The sequence below is a fragment of the Watersipora subatra genome, chromosome 8 (genome assembly GCF_963576615.1).
Source record: "Watersipora subatra chromosome 8, tzWatSuba1.1, whole genome shotgun sequence".
Classification (NCBI taxonomy): Eukaryota; Metazoa; Bryozoa; class Gymnolaemata; order Cheilostomatida; family Watersiporidae; genus Watersipora; species Watersipora subatra.
Genome location: NC_088715.1, coordinates 10,807,847 through 10,825,290, shown reverse-complemented (window position 1 = coordinate 10,825,290; position 17,444 = coordinate 10,807,847).

Sequence of the window (17,444 nt, the reverse complement as noted above, 5' to 3'; positions counted from 1 at the left end):
CAAGTTGTTTTGCATATTATTACTCAATTTCAGCAGACCAATTACCTAGAGCTACTCAAAAATTTATATCCTTTCCACTTCTCAATAGAACAGGTGCATCGACACCGCACACCCCTCAAACATATGCACGAACGCCCATATTTACCCTTGGTTAGACAACTTTATTTTTAGAATAGAATCCGTGGGTAAATTGATTTAAAAGAAGTTGTTAGCAGTAGCCAATGTAAATACAAGCAGGAAACAGGAAGTCTTGCAGCTATGCACATGATTCTCTGGCAAGTGTGGACATATAGTTTCCTTCTGAGCATTTTAACCGTTATTAGGTTTGGTAGATTTTAATCTCTAACTCTTAAATCTTTAACATCTCAGCGGCCAGATCATTTCAAACATCAGAAACTTTTGCCAATTATAAAATAATACCTACACTTTCTGGTAGAATAAACTAAAAATTATTGCAAGTACATCTCGAAGGCTTATATTACTTAGCGGGGAGTTGTCTTACTACTATGATGCGAATATCAGATTGTTGATTATTTAAAAGCAATATACCAATATAGCAGTGTGAAAAATCAGCCCTGAAAAAATGTGTATATGGGGACACACCTTGACAAAAAAATCTTGACATAAACTACTTTGCCCTATGATGACTACTATTTGTGCGGAAAGGGGGTTTAACTACTTATTCATCATAGAAACAACACACCAGATCATCCAAAGGATGTCAGTTGCTATCTAGACGGCATAACCACATTTCACTATAACTGACCATAAAATACATGTATAATATTTATTGGTATAGTCATTCAAATTCATCACATCAAAAATAGAGAGAGAGGGAGAGAGGGAGAGAGGGAGAGAGGGAGGGAGGGAGGGAGAGAGGGAGAGAGGGAGAGAGGGAGAGAGGGAGAGAGGGAGAGATAGAGAGAGAGACAACGGGAGAGAGAGATAGAGAGAGAGAAAGGGAGAGAGAGAGAGAGGGAGAGAGGGAGACAGGGAGAGAGGGAGAGAGGGAGAGAGGGAGGGAGAGAGGGAGGGAGAGAGGGAGAGAGGGAGAGAGGGAGAGAGGGAGAGTGGGAGAGAGGGAGAGAGGGAGAGAGGGAGAGAGGGAGAGAGGGAGAGAGGGAGAGAGGGAGAGAGGGAGAGAGGGAGAGAGAGATAGAGAGAGAAAGGGAGAGAAAGAGAGAGAGATAGAGAGAGACAAAGGGAGAGATAGATAGAGAGAGAGAGGGAGAGGAAGAAAGAGAGAAAGGGAAAGAGGGAGAGTGGGAGAGGGGGGAGGTTCAAACAAGTCCAACAGGTGAAGTATTACAACCCTCTTACCGCTATTTACTGCTATTTCCTTATTGCTCTGCGAAGAGAAAAGACAATTTAGTTGAGTTCTGCAGTAATATTTTTACAACAGTTTTGATTGCTGTCATTTTGAATAAATGTAGGTTTCTAATGTACGTCGTATATCACTGATTATTTGAACAATTTTTAGACTTTTTGTTGGATTATAGAGTACTACAAATGTTTTGAATATTAATAAGTATATCATATATTATATGGAAGCCTGAAACCTCTCAATCTATTGTTGATATGACAATGACTATGACATTCAAGATTGTATACATAATTTTCAATTCGCACCCCGGCAGAGGCTATGCACTAATAATATAAATAATATATTACCACACAAAACGTGATTACGTACTACAAATTTAATTCAAATAAGATTATTTTGTAATTGTATTTGAAATACTTATTTTTATATGATTATATGTTTTATAACTATATTTTAATTAATTTAAGTTTCTCCAAAGACAAAGCTTTTGCCTTTTTTCTGTGAAAATGGCAAAGTGCATCAAATGTAAGAAACAGCTGCTTCTATAAATAATTTGTAACAGTCGGTAAAATTAATATAAATTCAAGAGACTCTGACAGAATACCAAGATATTTGGCAAGGAGATTGAAGTGCAGTTAGATGGCAGCACAGCAAGCAATCAGCTGGCATTTTCAGATTGACTTATTTTCGGATCACATGATGACAAAGCTGATGCCATAACATGATGGTCCCCCCATGCCACGCATTAAGATCTTCTAATGGCTCATTAAGAAGGTTCAAACAAGAATAATGAGAAGTGATGTGAGAGTTTAAACAGCATCAGTATATCAGCATCAGCTGAGTACCGAGTTTGATATCAAGTCCTACATGCCAGCACCCAACCCACTGACCTCTGTTGCCAGGAAGGCAAAATGTCTAAACTTAGATCAGTAGCGCCAACTCGAGACTACAGAAGGCTGAATTACGATTTAATTTTGTGATGAATCTGCCATCATACAGTTGGACTTTAGATAAAAATAATGTTTGAGTTTTTGGAGGTGATGGGAGGTCACACGCTCAGCATACTGGAAAGACCATGATGTCATCTTAGAGCTAACCAATCATATTTGAAGTAGACAGCTAAACTGCATTTAGTAAACAGGGAATATTTTGAATAAGAATAGGTACACCAACTGTGAAAGAAAAACTGATAATGTGTGCGGGCATATAACAAAGAGCAACAATAATACAAGGTGTGGCTCATGACCGCAAATTTAATCTGGTAAAACAATTTTAATTACATGCAAGTCAAACAAAAAAGATGACTTTGAATCTGATAGAGAGTTTATGGTTCATCTAGCAAAATAAGGCGGCGAAATTCAAATCTGAATAACTCTAAAAGGTCATCAAATATGTCGGGACAACTTAGATGAAACCGGCCTTTTGCATGACTCTGATAGAAGGTATACAGTATGCAGAAAAATCTACAGTCATACCTCGACATAAAAGTTCCCCAACATATGAAAAATTTGAGTTAAAACAAAAATTACAAGCAGACTTTTGTCTTATAAACTAATAATCCTTTGCAATTGAAGACAGCTTGAGACTAAATGACCTGCAATTTGGAGAAAACTAATTAAGTCTTGGCCAATTTTTATTGACATGACAATTTTGTGGTTTATTCATTTGGCACCCCCCTTGTCCTTCAAAGGAATATTATGAATATAAATTAATCAGAACTTCATCTACTATTTACAAAATTGTTGACTTTAGTAAATTCCTTTGAATTAAAGGATCTTACAGCTGATTAGTTAATCAAAGGTCACTTTAAAGGTCGGTGTAATTGTTGTCTTCACAAAGTTGTTTATGAATTTAATAAACAGACTGCCTTTGATCATTCCTTGGAGAACCATTTGAAGTTCTCAATTAAACTTTAAAAGACACAAAAGTAACATTTTTAAAAAGCAATTATATTACGTTTTAGCTATTTATTGTTTTAGATAATGACTTTGATTTTTCTAGTAAATTTAATCAAAAAACTACTAAACGCTCAATTTACTTTTTTGAAGTAGAAACTGTCATGCATGGAGCATGAGATACATGATTGTCTGCAGTATAAACCATGATATGTGACATTCGGTTCCCCAGACTGGTTTCAAGTGTGTTGCAGAGGGCAGATGATTACAGACCTGATGATAGCCAGTCTACTGAGAGTTACCTATTGTAACTACCTACACTAACCTAGTAAGCTTTGAAGCTAATTGGATTTATGTTAATGCTCTTTTTAACTATCAAGTCATATAACTTCAAAGCGAAATTCAATAAGTTATCTAAAGATAATGAAAATTTAATATTTCCGTTAGTGCCAAACTCGCTAGAGGTGCAGAGTCTGAAACCATCTGAAAGACAGCAGGAACATGAAATGTACAGCATGGTATGTAAAGACAAAAGGAGTCAAGCATCAACAGATCAGATTGTATTTTGGACATATCCAGATGGACTTACAAGAGCAGAGTGGTGCTCACTACTATCCTGCGTATACAGCACAGTGAAAGCTACATATCTTGGGATCAAAGATAAGAAGAAATGTTCAGATACGACACATACAGGGTTAGAGTTTATAGCAGTAGATTAATTTTTCTCATTATATGAGCTGAAATTATTTGAGTGGCTGTGATGGATGTTTTAATAGAAACTTTTGCTGAAATGGAACTATTTTGGATTAAGAAAATTATTTTTTAAATAATAATGTTAAAGATAATGTAAAACATAGTCTTATACATTATCATACAAAATATCCGTCGCACAATCATGAATGAAAATAGACTGGAAACAAAATAATAAAAACATATTTGTTCCGTTGCTAGTTGCGCCAAAACTTACATAATAGATTAGTTTATGAGGTGTAATCAAAACTATATTGGTGAGTAATTTTGTATATCTCGACTCAATTCCGATAGACCAAATATCAAAAACTGCTCGAAAATTTCATTGCTTCCCACTACTAAATGAAAACAAGTGAGTCCACACCACGAACTACCAACCAGGTGCAAGAAGCCTTCATTAACCTTTTGTCAGACAAGTTTTTTTTCAGAGTAGATTTGGTGGGTTAATTGATTTAAAAGAATTTGATAGCCATAGCCAATTTAAATACAAACAAAAGACAGGCAGTCTCGTTGCTATGCACATTGTTTAGGGGATGTCTGGACATATGTTTTATTCTGAGCATTTATTCAGTGATAAAGTTTTGTCAATTTTAATCTTGAAACAGCTTATCAATCAGACCATCTCAAACACCAAAATGAGTAGCAAATTATAGAATATTGCCTATAATCTCTGATAGAATCAACTAAATTTTAGTGCAAGTACATTTTCAAGACCTTTGTAAATTAACCTTGGAACTGTCTTACCTCGAAGTATGACGTGACCGACTGATTGTTGATTATTTAAAAGCAATATTCCAATGAGGTATCCATGTTCATTTGATTTATATTTCAAAATAAAATGGCTCTAGAGCTTCATAATCAGTCACTACTGTTGCTCATTTAGGGACGTTACTATACTGGTACACACGATAATAATCTACTTTGAAACTAATAAAAAATTTGCAATGAGGCAAACTTGCGACTAACTGACATGCTGTTTCGAGCAAATTAGTTGAACTACAGTAGGGCTAATTAGTCTAAACTTAGCCAGTGTTCTTTGACATACATAACAACTCGAAGGTTGATGCATGTGGTAGTCCCTCCTTTAAAGAATACTATGAATGAAATTCAATCAGTCCTGCAGCTACTCTTTACAACATTGTTGAATTTAGTAAATTCCTTTGAACCAAATGGTTTTATATAGAAATGATAGGTAAACAGCTAGAGAAACAAAGTACTGCATTTTCTTAATCGTTCGCCTTAACTGCTTTATTTGAATTGAGAAAAGCCAAGGGAGAGTATGGAGTCAGTTGTTTAATAAGCCAATGAGGAAATAAACAAGCCAGTGGATTGACATGTTAAGCAGGTGCTATAGACAGCTAGAAATAACAGGTAATACACTGACACTCTTTAGAACATATCAATAATGATCTGAACCTGCTATGCTAGTCACATACTAAAACTATTAATATTATGTGAAGTCTCAGGAATAGTAAAACTCGAGTCACATGAGTGGTTCCTAAATGTCTGTATGACTAAATGTCTGCCAACATTTCAATCCCCAAATGCTGTATGTAGTCGCAATAGAAGCCCCTTGATAAAAGCTCTAACTCAAACAATAGCAATTAATAGGCTTTGACTGTAATAACAGATGAGGTACTTAACTACTTAGTAACTCATTATGATGGGTAGATCTTATAAACCTGTCAAGTTACTATGAGATGAGGTACACAACCATTTTGTAGCTTATTCTAATTGGTAACTCTGATGATATAATGAGTTATCATGATATTGCATCAATTTTATGATGTCATAGTCTCCTTAAATGAGCATCTGACTTCATATGGTAATAGTATAATTTAATAACATAAAATTGAAAAAGTTTAAAAATACCAAGCCATTGAAATTGTTGAGTTTGTAGCTATAAAATTTGCCAATATATTGAACTACTTTCTACCTGTAATGTATATTTCACTCACTAACACTTGAAACCATTATTGATTACCCAATTGATAAGATATTGTTGACGTTATGTAGCTTCATAATTTCTAAATCATCTCTACATCATAAAGAGGATAAATCAAAAGAAGTGGGTTATGATTATGTGATTGGAAGAGCAAATTGGTGACACTCATAATAACCATACAAAATGTTATTTCAATTAGATATAAATAATTGTTTTACTTAAATATTTTAGGGTAACATTTAAAAAACTGCAAAATTAACACTGAATTTATCACATGAAAATAGGTGATAGATTTTCATGGTAATTTTATCTATTTAAAAGTTTCATTTTTACAGCAGTAAATATGTCTGAATGATGGTGGTGAGAAGTTGTCTCCTCATTGTGCCAGTTAAAAATGTACATATCTGTAAAAGCCCAGCACTTTATTCGGTAGATTATCAACTCTTGTTGGCTTTGTGGTTACATTACATACCATTGTCATATCTAGGTCTAGATATGTCTATGACTGCACCCATGTCCACAAACATTTCCACTCCCTTGCCCGTGTCTATGCTCACAAGTACTGCATTGATTACCAATTATTTTTTATCTTTCTGGTGAGATTACATACCATGTCTGTATATGTCTGTTTCTATGACTGCATCCATATCTATGTACATGACTCATGTATATGCCTACAAACCAGCTCATGAGACCATCCATGTCTTTATTGAAGTTTATGCCTTAGTTCCTGTTCATTTCCATGCCCACGTTCAAGCTCATGGCCTTTACCAATGCCCATTCCCATGTCAGCATTCATATCCATACCCTTGTCAACTCCTGCATGTATGTCTATAATGACTTTCATGTATTATAATTTTACATCAAATATTATCTGTTACTATGCAATAACATTGAAGTAAAAATGGGAGGTAATCACCATACAGAAATCTTATTTAAACTCATCTTTGTAATGGAATATGTTTATCAGCCTCATTGTTGATATATAATTTTATGACCACAAAAGTATATAAACTTTATGTACAAAAGTGTATTTAAGGTTGGAACTCAGATGTCACGCTTTAGCAAGAAGTATCATGATGTAAAACCAAACAATTGGCATGTTCTGCCCACTTTAACAAAAGAAGGCTGTTGCAGCAGAGCAAAAGGTAAAGTTTAACTTCTGGCAGCACTACATCTAAATAAGCAATTTAAGATCATACAGTCAGCCATTCAGCTAAGAAAGTTGATAGAAGATAAAATATGATGATAATAATAATGATACTGTTAGTATAACTTTACTGTAGAGTAGTCAGTCTTGATGAAACCTGATCATGAATATTGTTATATGATGATTAATAAGAATGTGGTCCTTATTTCTCACTCAGTTTATAGAAGAGCACCTTGTGGGTCCACCACTGAGACACAACCAAAGTGTTACCGGTAACACTCAGGCTATATATACTGCCATAACCAATATCATCATCTCTCATCTCTGATACTTTTTCATCTGTAATAAAAGTATATGAATATCTTAATTAATATTGCTGTTTTCTAGCGAGTAGTCACATTGTCAGAAAGCAACAAACACAGCTTATAACTTGTTGGTTTGAGTGGCTGAGTCACTCATAGTACAACCATCACTGACACACCTTCTACATGACCGAGATAAATATTACTGCAACATTCATTTGTATAACAGTTTTAATGTTTTCAAAGACACTTTTGAGTACATTCCCTTTAGAATTTGCTTGATTTTCTTTAATCAATTCCACAATTAAAAATTTAGTGGTTGCTACATTGGGTATTTATATATAAAACTGAAACTAATGATGTGTCAGATGAAACTTCAGCAGATACTATCTAGAGGAAAAAATAATGGAAAACAGTAAAATGCTCATAAAATGAATGAATTTTTAATGTCAGTTTTCAATTTTCATCCCTACAGATATGTAAAAATTTATATTAAGGTGTATGTCAATAATTGGCTGTATTCTTTAAGCAACAAGCCTAAAGCTGGTACCTGAGCCCTGGCCTACTCTGCTTGATAAATATTTTAGATAAGACTTTCATTGGGCCGTTTGCCAAATTTACTAGAAGAAAGTTGTCACTCTCCTTAGTTTTTTTGTGCAATCCTGTATGTAACATAACCTACCATTACAAGAAACATGATGATGTATCAGTCATTAATATATTCTATTTAATAATATGTTAGTATAAATATTAGTTACAATAATCATGACTTCAGTGTTGTATACTCATCATTATGAGGAGAACTGATCCTGACAGAACAACTCAATGACTATTTTGTATTGTAGGTAAGTGAGCTTTGCACTCGTATTAAATTATAAATATTATATTATACATCAACTATCTAACATATTAGATTGCTTTAGAGCTAGTTATAATCAATAATTTGCTATCCATATGTTCTACATTGGAAAACAGCCACAGGAGGTCATCATTATATTTTACACTAGTTGACTATAGTAAAGTATTCTAATTTAAGTTCATTAGGCAGAGACGAAGTGATGATAGATTCAAAGATACTTTTATCAAGATTTTAAAACAAATTTTTTCAAATTTTACAATAATTTTTTGAAAAATATTTTTACTAAATTATGAAATACTTCATAAGCTAACATGACACTCTCAATAAATTTTATTAACCAGCACCTCATACATACAACTTACCTGTAGCATAGTTGAGTGTGTAGATGATATTGCTGTTCCATGCAGCTACCAGTATGTAGTCTTCATTGCACACTAGACCTCGTGGAGGATCAGGATGGGTGAAAGTCCACATGACATTCCCAGTGGTGATGTTAAATCTGAAGACTTTCTTTGTCTTACAGTCAGCTATGATGACATCATCACCATGTCCAGCGCATATCGAGACCTGAATATTACTCAAAAGTGGGCAGCTGACGTTACGCAGAGTCTCACCAGTGAGAGAATAAATAGTTAGTCTCTTGTTAGTAGGATCAGCAACGACTACATTACCTGATGATACAGTCAGCATGCTACAGTAATAGTCATGATCAGGGTGCCGCCAGGTTGTGATCACTTGCCCTGACATATCATATACACTTACTGTAGGAGGTATACTACGAGACAATATGTATAGTCTGTTCTCATGGAAGCTGATGGACTCAACAGTACCAGAAGTAGAGATGAATGAGTCATGCAGCTTGTAGTTGCTATCAATTCTACTGACTGTACTATTACACAATCCTACATATGTGATTCCTTCATGCTGACATACTGCTACATGTTATTCTTGTATATTTGAAAGCTAGACAGCAACTGACTTACTACATAAGTGTGACAAGAGAGTAAAAGGATTATTACATAAGAATCACATAACAGATGAGTAAGCCAATATGAACAAAGAGTCTGACAACAGCTATATACAAATACAAGATAATGACTGGTCAATGTCAACAACTAGTATATATTCAACACTCCCACATAGTTTTGACATGTTGAGCCTGGTTTACATACTCATCAATTCCATAGTGAATCGGAGGTCTACATTTGCGAGCAGATAAGCGTCGCTGTTGCCTTTCACCAATGCATTGCCCAGAGAAGTTAGGAGTTGTCTGTTCATTTACTGAATGTTCAACAACAATAGATTTCTGCTTTGTATATCGGTCACATGATGGTTTAACAGTGTTTGTAAAGTTTGTTTCATCAAATACCACGTCTCGCCTAGTAGTGACTTTACCAGTCGATTCATCAAGCAGGCGGTATGCCTTTGACTGTTTGCTGTATCCTATAAACCTTAGCTTCTGGCACTTCTTGTCAATTTTTTGTCGTAGTTGATCTGAAACATGAGCATAAGCAATACATCCAAACACCCTTAGATTGTCTATGTTGGGTTTGCGTTCATACCACTTCTCATACGGTGTGAGATCATTCTTATGTGAAGAAGTGGGAAGCCGATTTCTAACGTAGGCAGCAGTAGAAATGGCCTCAGCCCAGTATTGCTTTGACAATTTAGCATGGCACAACATTGAACGTGCTGCTTCAAACAGAGTTCTATTCATTTGCTCAGCAACACCATTTTGTGCTGATGAGTAGGCTGATGCGAGTTCATGATGAATACCTTTAGATTTCAAATAGTCAGTAAATTCTTGAGACAAGTATTCACCACCTCTATCTGATCTCAGTGTTTGAATGGTTTCTCCAGATTGGTTGGTTGTATATGCTTCAAACTATTTGAACTTCTCAGGTACCTCAGATTTGTTTCTAAGAAAATACACAGCACAGCATCTAGAAAAATCGTCTATAAAAGTAACGAAATATTTGCTACCTCCAATTGATTCTGTTTCCATTGTACAAACGTCGGAATGTACTAGTTCTAGCTTACGGGTAGCCTTGATATCTCCCACAGGTTTGAAGGGTTCACGAGTCATTTTCTCTTCAGCACAGCTTTCACAAAAGGAAATGTTCATTGCAGATAAGCTTGCTGCACAGACTATATTTCCTTTGCTCAGTTTTTCCAGATTAGAGTCATTCACATGTACTAGACGTTGATGCCAAATCTCTGCGCTAGCAGTGTTTGCGTATCGAGTTTCAGTTTGTACACAGTCTAGACTGAACAGCTTATTAGCTAGTGATCCCATGGCCCTAACTCGACCATTAGCATCTTTAATCCAACATCGAGTATGGCCGAACTGAACGATGTAGCCTTTCTTAGTGGCAGCTCGAACTGAAAATAAATTGCTAGCTAGCTGAGGGACATGAAGTACATTGTAAAATACAGCTGCACATTGAACTCTACGATTGAGTTTTAGCATCACTTTCACAGCACCAACTCCCACAGCTTCAACTATTCGACCATCACCTAAGCTGACCATTTCTATCTGTTCTAGCTTCTTGTAGCTATTAAAACTTTTCCTGTTAGGTGACATATGACACGATGCTCCAGAGTCAATTAGCCAGAGTGAGCTACTGTGCAATGAAAATGTGTTGCCATGATGAGTGATAAATGTAAATTCATTGCCTACACAGTCATTGTCACTTTAACATACAGTTTTTCTACATTCACTTACTAACTGCGCGTTCGGTCGGCGCCTGTCCTCTGAGCATTCTGGTGACTTGTGCCCAGGCTTATTACAGTTGTAGCAAATAATAGGTTTTCTGGCTCTAGGCTGCTTTCTTGACACCAATGCAGAATCAGATGCACCGGCAGAACTAGATTCATCGGAGTTTCGCTCACTACGTTTCAACTCTTCATTTATCAATGACTGCTGGGCAAACTCAAGACTCAAGTTGTCTACTCTTGCTTCTAATGCTGTTGCAAGATGAGCATAGCTGTTTGGAAGGCTGCCTAAGAGCGTGACTACTTGATCTTCTTCAGAAATTGGTGCATCGATAGCGGCGAGTTTATCTGTAAGTCCTTTCATGTGTTTCAAGTGCTGTTCTACAGGTGTACCCTCCTTCATTACTGTTCTGAAATATTGTTTCTTAAGAAATAACTTGTTTGCTAGTGTATTGCGTTCAAAGTGGTTTGAAGCCGCTTCCATGCTACATCAGGTGCTTCTGTATCTGTTATTAAGTAGAGAAGCTCAGTACTAACAGACAGAGCAATTACTGAGAAAGCTTTACGATACCTGGATGTAAAAGCAATTTTCAGCGCTTGATCAGCCGAACCTTCTGGTGCTTTCTCAGTGCCATCCACGATATCGTACAGATCCTTTACCAGCAAAATGTGTTTCATCTGAAACTTCCATGTCTGATAGTTCTGACTGTCCAACTTATCTATTGTCCATTTATCACTATCCATTGTAGAATGAAAGATACAATCTAAGTTCTGGTTCAGTAGTCCTTGTTTTACTGTTCCTGATATCAACTCGTGTACAGCTTCTTTGGTTGCCTGTCTGGGCCCATAACCTGTTATTCTTGTATATTTGAAAGCTAGACAGCAACTGACTTACTACATAAGTGTGACAAGAGAGTAAAAGGATTATTACATAAGAATCACATAACAGATGAGTAAGCCAATATGAACAAAGAGTCTGACAACAGCTATATACAAATACAAGATAATGACTGGTCAATGTCAACAACTAGTATATATTCAACACTACAGGCTCTAATGGTAGTTCTATGGATTTGAGTAAAGTTATAGACTTGGGAGGACGGGATAAAGGAAGTTGTGGTTGTTGAGGAACTACAGGGTGCTGGTCACTGTTAATTACTATGTCATCAGCTGAAACAATCTTCAACTCAATCTCACGCTTTTCACCTGAAACATTAATAATATAATAACATAATGACATGATTATGAGGTGTAACAATATATTTGTATGCAAGCAGCACAGCACAACATCCTAGAAAAGAGTAAAGACAGATTACTTACTCATTTAATTTAAATAATTTAGACTTGATTACTCATTGGCTCAAATCATCCACGAGAGACATCAGAAAGTTTAAAATATTAAACTGTGTAATATGAAAATAATAGGAATAATAAAAATACAGTCTTTTATCAACTGACTAAAATTTAGAGATACTAAAACTTTTGGAGCAACAAAATTGCAAGTTATAAAATCAAAGATATTGTAACAGTGTTTCTATGATAATTTAGCCTGAGAGCGGATCATTCATGCAGACACTGACTAACATTTAGTAACTCAGTGAACAAATATTTTAACGGTGTCTTTATTATATTTTAGCCTGAGAGTATAGCTTGGATGTAAATTATATTTTAGCCTGAGAGTATAACTTGCATGTAAATGAGACTACAATTTTAACTAGCTATGCCCGCAAAGGTACTGTAACAATATATCTTCATGTAATAGCCTAGCCTGAGTGTAGATTGCAAATATCTGTGCATTTTCATAGTGTTTATAAATTCTGTTAACTTACAGGTAAATATGGAATAAACTGTAAAGAATTGTTAATCATTGAAAGATGAAAAAGAAACCTATAGTAACCTTTCTATCATTCATTCCTATTTAATTAATGAGTATGTAAATATGTGAATTGCTGTTTTTCTTCTAGTAGTCATTGTTGGCTCATCCCTGGTCCTATTTTTAGCATCTGCACTAGTGCTGGGCACGGGTAGTAATACTCGTTGAACTCGCGGGTTTATCTTCTCTCGAGTATCGGGTAATAGAGATTTCGGGTATTCCGGTCCTTCGGGTTCGGGTTTTGACTTTCAAGTTCGGGTTTTGGTACACAGATCCGTCGGGTAGTGTTAACAAAAACTCGGTCTATTGCACTCTGCGCTCTTAGTCTGGGACCACAGGGCATTTCTATGTCATTTTTGCTAAGGAGGCATGACAATGGGGTTTAACGAGTCTTTAATTTAATAGATAGAATAAAATATATCATACCTTATTTACTATGCCTACTAGAAATATTGCAGTCAAGCAGTGATTACTTGTCATTAAAAGGTGAGAAGAAATACTTACATCAAATTTTATTTGCGCAATTAGCCAAATCGGCTTCGTAAACAAATCTATGCCATTTTTAATACGGCGCGTCTTCGCTATCACCGATAACACATAGGTTCTTAGTCTGTTTCCGCTATCGCCTTGTTAAAAACAGCTATCAGCATTGATAGTAGCCGTGAACATTTAATAACTCTGTTTAAATTGATTACCACAGCTAACTATTATGGATTACATAATTCATTATAAGCAAGTTTTATTAAGCCAACAAGCCTTACTAACAGAAAAAGCCGATAGTGTAAAGTTTTTTTATGATATTTGGAGCGCCATCTACAAAAAGTCAGAGAGGTACATAGAACATGCTTAAGTATTAAGCTACCATAGACCCTATCTTTTGCCACCTGTTGACACGAAAATGCCCTGTAGCCTCAGACTATCTTGACTGTTTAACAATCCACCTGTTAACGCTGCGAGTACGAATGTCAGTCAATAAAAACTGAAAAATGATAAATTAATTGAAAAGAAATATAATTGCTTTGTAAATTTGAAGATATATCTGTTTAGAAAATTTAAACATAAAATTCATATCAACCAACCCTATACCCGAAAAACCCGTAGGCAAAGAAATACCCGAGCCTAGCACTACTAGCTACCCGATACTCGTAAAACCCGAACAGAAGGGGGCGGGTCTAAACCCGTTGACCAAGAAGTACTCGTGCCCAGCACTAATCTGCACGATTTGCTACATAAATTGACTTGTCACGTTGAGCTTGTGTAGCTAACATGTCTTTGAACACAGTGCGCCTTCAAAGCAATCACCAAAGATTGCTTCTTCACTTGTAAACATAATAATTTAAAACTAGACTCATCTCTAAGATGAATATTATGGTGGCAGTGTTAGTATAGACGTAAAACTTTATCAGTTATTTTTATTATTATAACATACCCGTTTGCCTAATTTGGAGTTGTCCTCCCACTTCCAGCTTTGGCAACTCCTCAATTATAAAATTGTCCATTTGTTTCTTCATCGCCTTGAATCCTCTCACAATGTCATCCTATATATACATGTTTCATTTATCAAAAAACTGTTATAACCTTGATATAGACCAACAGCATATGCATAAGCTATTATGGGAAAATACAAATGTGGTTTACAGCAAAGATTACAATGCTTAGGTTTTCAGCTGTACATTGTACATTTAAAAAGCATTTGTACATGTTAAAAAAGGCTAAACTGTTTATTCAAAAAACATATCAATTTTCTGATGAATTACTTTCTGAGGTTTTATAAAACCTAACTGATTTTTCGTGATCATTTAGAAACATAAATATGTTTAATGTTATTATATTATAGCTTTCTGTAGACTAATAAAAATGTGTATTCACTAAATACAAAACATGTAAACAATGTAAACCATAATAAAATTACTCGTGTAGAAACTATTATTTTATTTAACATGTACAATATATAACATTCTAACTTTTGAACTTTATATCATGAAAAGGTTTTGTACAGTTCAAGTGAATTAAGAAAGAAATATACAAAATGAGTTTATGGAATTATGTGTATAAAAAAGGTTACTGTTGCAGCAGAAGCTCATTAAATTCAAAGTTTTGATGAATGATACTGGTACCTCTTGGTACAAACATAAAAATGATATCGTAAAGGACTCTACCAGCCCTTCACTCTCTACCAGACCTATCAGATAATCCAACATGCCAAGTGTTTATTCAGTAGGAGTGTCTCTGTATTCGGAATTTTGATGGCTAGCTTTTTGTGGAACAGTAAAAATTTTTAATAGAAACACTTCTATGCAAGAATTGTTAATTTTAATTCTATATATTCAGGATTTTTATTTAGTGTCCTCAGTTTGTATTAGTTTTATTAATGAATCATCTTTTATTGTAATCGTAGCAAAACCGACACAATTTAGCTATTACTTGCAAATTATTTCACATTTACATCTTAACATTTTTATAGTTGTTTAATATTTGTAATTTATTTGACCTGCCCGAAACATTTTCTTCATGATATGACGAAATATGATTTTGAAAGTTGTTTGATAAAGTTTGAAAACCTTTGTAGTGGTTTTTATTTCCTTTCTTAATCTATTTCAATTACACAAAACACTTTCCTCATGATATGTAGTTTGAAGGGTAAAATGGCACATGTTGTAATATGTTAAATACAAATAAATTTTTTGACCAAAAAATTTTTATTACCCGGGCAGCGGCGGTAGCACAGCTAGTTAAAAATAAATCATTTATGTCAATAACAATCAATTCTTTTGTGGTCAAACTTCAAAGTTTTTTCGCTTTTTCTTTGTTAAAACTTTGAAAGCCACCCAATGAAATTAACTATTAACTGTCCCAGGCTAATAGTAGTTCCTTGTTTAACTCAGTTTTGATACTCCGAAGTACATGTATATATGGTTTACAATTATTATGGTAGATGAACTACTACTTTTAGGCCAAATGTTACGTTTAGGGAGCGAAACATTTACGTGTTGCATTTGTGCTAAATGCAGCATGTAAGAGTTTTGTTTTGCCAACCCAATGTTTGAATGCTGATACCAACTATTTGAGCAGCACAGCAGAAAAGTTGAGGTATGAAGACATTGTGGAAGGCATTGGACAACCAGGAAATGTTTGTTCCATCGAAAGCAACAATCAGAATGCAGCCATCCGAGCAAACAATGCAAATACTTTTGTTTTACAAACATATTTTTCTTTCTGCTTGTAATATTATTATGGTTTGTTTATGTCGCTTGTTCATGAATATATTTTTATAGCATTTGATGATTTATCATTATACAACTTAAAAACTAGCAGATTTATAGCCTATTATTTGATAGCAGCATTGCATTAATCCCATCTTACAATTGATTGACAGTCGTAACCCCTAATGTATTGCAGATGAACAGCTAGTTTTGGCTGCAAACTGTAGCAAACATCAACAAGTGCAATGAAACTTCATGCAACATTTGGAACCATTGATACAAAATAAAAATATGAGTTCAAAAAGAATGAAATAAAACTTGAAAGCTCTAACAAATTGCAAAGCAAGAGAGAGGTTTTAATATCACTGCAGGCTAATTGTAAGCAATGTATATTAACTGGTAAAGATGTTTCTCAGTTTTTCAAGGCATAACTTTTAGGAGATTATATTGACAAATTTGTGGTAAGCTAGAGGAGCTACTGCATCCATAAGGTTTAATATCGCTCTACCAATAATGAGGGCAAAATATAGGCAACATTCGTTTCAGCTGTAAAAAGGCGAACATTTATCTTCCCAAAATCCTGACGAGCCATTGGCAAAATACAATTCCAGCATTTATTTGAATTCCACCTCCACTAATATAGTTCTAATATAGATATTAAAATATTTACATACTGGGGGAGAATGTTTGATTTTAGTCTCCAACATTTCTCTGTGATTCCTGAGACTTCTCCATTTGTCAAGAACAACTTCCTTCAGAAAGACAGTAATCTGTACTTTAGACTTCTGTCTGTTCTCAAGCACCTTCTTCTCTATTTCATCATACTGTTCCTTCAGTGATTTTATCTACAGTTGTAGTCAACTCTGATACAAAACATGAATATAAACATCACTGATGAATGTTTCTCTAAATATAAAAAGTTGTAAGCTCACTTTCTGCTCAGGAAATTCACAGGTAAATTGAGTTAGTTTTAATCTGAATAAAATACATTATTCTGCTTTCTACCTACTCTCTGCTTTCTGCTCACTCAGTTTAAAGTTTTAGCCCTTTGGCTGGGGAAACGACCAAAATGTTGTTTACCGGGTGCGTGGGGAAACGAAATTTATGTCGCTTTCGGTAGACGCTTATAAAGCTGTTGCCTAGTAACGTTAAACAAAATACATTAACACTAGTAAGTTTTAAATATCATCCACAAAATATTGGTCGATGATTTACAATATGAAACGATTACCTGAGAGGCGTTGCTTTGCACTAAAGGCTAAACAAATCGCACCTCCTTGGAAAAGAATAAAAGTTGGAAAAACCAGTCAGCATTGGCTCGACATTCCAAACGGTAAAACAAAAAACTGATTGATCCAGCAATAAGCATGAGCATTATTTTCGTAATAATCTGCTCAATAATTATGATGCATTATTGTTATGGTCACC